The sequence below is a fragment of the Chrysochloris asiatica genome, unplaced genomic scaffold (genome assembly GCF_000296735.1).
Source record: "Chrysochloris asiatica unplaced genomic scaffold, ChrAsi1.0 scaffold00031, whole genome shotgun sequence".
NCBI lineage: Eukaryota > Metazoa > Chordata > Mammalia > Afrosoricida > Chrysochloridae > Chrysochloris > Chrysochloris asiatica.
In genome coordinates this window covers 12,620,000-12,623,133 of record NW_006408549.1, presented here as the reverse complement: position 1 = coordinate 12,623,133, position 3,134 = coordinate 12,620,000, and the positions used below count along the sequence as shown (strand labels likewise).

Here is a 3,134-nt window from a genome sequence, read left to right as displayed (position 1 = left end):
GGCTATTACCCTTTAGAAGTAAACCAACAAGTCTTTCCTCCAAGCACATTTGGGAGGATTCAAATCATGCACCATTCAGCTAGTAGCCAAGTGCTTAACCATTTGTACTACCTAGGGACTCAGTAAATGTTAACTACTATTATTGATTTATTCTATCTGACTATTCATTTGACAACAGAGAAGTAGATAGATGGATCCAGGGTAGATGGCTTAAGTACCGCTTTCTAGAATTAGGTCATGACCCATGGCCAGGCTCAGAGATGCTGTAGATGAATAAAGTGAATTCTGAAAGTCTTGTCAGTCAGTGGACTATGGGAGTTTTCTGATAGATTACAGGAAAGGGATAAATTGTACCCCGTGAGATCAGACATTGTTGTCACCATAGGGATTCTTTCCATAGCAGAGGTCGGTGATAAGTCATTATATAGAGTCCCATGAGCATTGTGTGTTGGGATTGGGTCTACAAGCTCTTCAGTCCTCCTGGATGTGCCCTTGGAGTGAACATGTGTCACAGGTGCTGATTTCTTAGAGAACATCATGCAGAGACTTCAGCAGTCAGGAGGCTGCTCGGAGGACTGGTTTTCCCCACAGGGAGGAACAATTGACCATTTTGGAAAATAATTGCTCTCCATCCCCCTTTGCTAGCCTTTCTTTCTCCTCTCACATTCCACAGCTCCCAGATCTTGCCCTGAACACCCCAATCAGATAACAGGCAAATCTCTGTTTAGGCTTCTGCCTCTGTCTCTTGCCAAATTGCCTCAATCCCCTGCAATTAAAACTGGATGATGACAGAGTTATCAGAGAGAGAAAATTCTTGGGACAAGTGGTTACTTTTCATCCCTGATATTCTGGCTTGCATGACAGAACATTCATTCATTCATTCATTTATACCGACTTGATGGCACTTAACAAAAAACAAATGAGAAAATTGGAACAAGATATATATATTTTTTAATCAGAACCAAAAGAAAAAGTAAGAGAAGAGAATTGTGGGAATGAGTGTCTTTTCTTCAAATTTACTGTAATTCTGTTTATGGTATTCAGATGACCTTTCTTTTTAATTTTTACTACTTCCTGAAGTGAGTAGGGACTTTCTAACTTGCTTAAGCTCCCCTCACAATTTGGAATAGCCAACCAAGTAAGGACAAGAATGCGTGCCTTAGCAATTTGAATTAGCCAACCAGGTAAGGACAAGACAGTACGGTAGAAGACCTAGCCAATGGGGTGAGAATGCATATTGCCAGGTAAAGAAAATTGAGTTGACAAAATTTTATCCAAAAAATGCTTGCCAACTTTCTGCTCATGGACAGCGCGGAGGAAGCATCGTCTGTTTTTTTTTTTTTTTCTCCCCCTCACCGCCATCATGTCTAAGTCAAAGTCTCCTAAAGAGCCCTAACAGCTGCGGAAACTCTTCATTGGAGGTTTGAGCTTTGAAACAACAGATGAGAGCCTGAGGAGCCATTTTGAGCAATCGGGAGCGCTCACGGACTGTGTGGTGATGAGAGATCCAAACACCAAGTGCTCCAGAGGCTTTGGGTTTGTCACTTATTCTACTGTGGAGGAGGTGGATACAGCCATGAATGCAAGGCCTCACAAGGTGGATGGAAGAGTGGTGGAACCAAACAGGGCAGTTTCAAGAGAAGACTCTCAAAGACCAGATGCCCACTTAACTGTGAAAAAGATTTTTGTTGGTGGCATTAAAGAAGACACTGAAGAGCATCACCTAAGAGATTATTTTGAGCAGTATGGAAAGATTGAAGTGAGTGAAATCATGACAGAGCGAGGCAGTGGCAAGAAGAGGGGCTTTGCATTTGTAACCTTTGATGACCATGACTCTGTAGAGAAGATTGTTATCCAGAAGTACCATACTGTGAATGGCCACAATTGTGAAGTAAGGAAAGCCCTGTCAAAGCAAGAGATGGCCAGTGCCTCCTACAGTCAAAGAGGTCGAAGTGGTTCTGGAAACTTCGGTGGTGGCCGTGGAGGTGGTTTTGGTGGGAATGACAACTTTGGTCATGGAGGAAACTTCAGCGGACGAGGTGGCTTTGGTGGCAGCCGAGGTGGTGGTGGATATGGAGGCAGTGGGGATGGTTATAATGGATTTGGTAATGATGGAAGTAATTTTGGAGGCAGTGGAAGCTATAATGATTTTGGCAATTACAATAATCAGCCTTCAAATTTTGGACCCATGAAGGGAGGAAATTTTGGAGGCAGAAGCTCTGGCCCTTATGGTGGTGGAGGTCAATATTTTGCCAAACCACAAAACCAAGGTGGCTATGACGGTTCAAGCAGCAGCAGTAGCTATGGGAGTGGCAGAAGGTTTTAATGAGTGCCAGGAAACAAAGCTTAGCAGGAGAGGAGAGCCAGAGAAGTGACAGGGAAGCTACAGGTTACAACAGATTTGTGAACTCAGCCAAGCACAGTGGTGGCAGGGCCTAGCCGCTACAAAGAAGACATGTTTTAGACAATACTCATGTGTATGGGCAAAAAACAAAACAAAAACTCAAGGACTGTATTTGTGACTAATTGTATAACAGGTTATTTTAGTTTCTGTTCTGTGGAAAGTGTAAAGCGTTCCAATAAAGGGTTTTAATGTAGATTTTTTTTTTCCGCACCCATGCTGTTGATTGCTAAATGTAATAGTCTGATCATGACGCTGAATAAATGTCTTTTTTTTTTTAATGTGTTGTGTAAAGTTAGTCTACTCTGAAGCCATCTTGATAAACTACCCCACAGTGTGAAGTTTAGAATTCCTTCAGGGTGATGCCAGATTCCATTCAGTTTACTTATATAACTTTAGAGAAGGACTGCTTGGGGGCAGAGAAGCCATTTGCAGAAACCATGGTATAGATGAACTGACAGTTGCTATGTTAAGAACCTGGAATTCACCATTAAATGGTCACCCAAGCAGTTAAACAGTTGGTTATAAAAATGGTTGTTGGCACATCCTATGCACTATATCTAATTTGAATTAATGGTACCACATAAAATTATAGATGGGATTGAAATTTATGTATCATCCATGATCATGTATATTCAATAAAAAGATTTAATATATTGAATGGAAAAAAAAAAAAAATGCTTGCCAAGCTTGACTGCATAGTGTGATTACCCAGGTGTTTTATTGTTTTGTT

General features: G+C 41.4%; 1 pseudogene; it reads left to right on the top strand.

The window, feature by feature from the left end:
• The first annotated feature begins 1,363 nt into the window (after positions 1 to 1,363).
• Positions 1,364 to 2,326, top strand: LOC102826847 (annotated as a pseudogene).
• Positions 2,327 to 3,134: the final 808 nt, after the last annotated feature.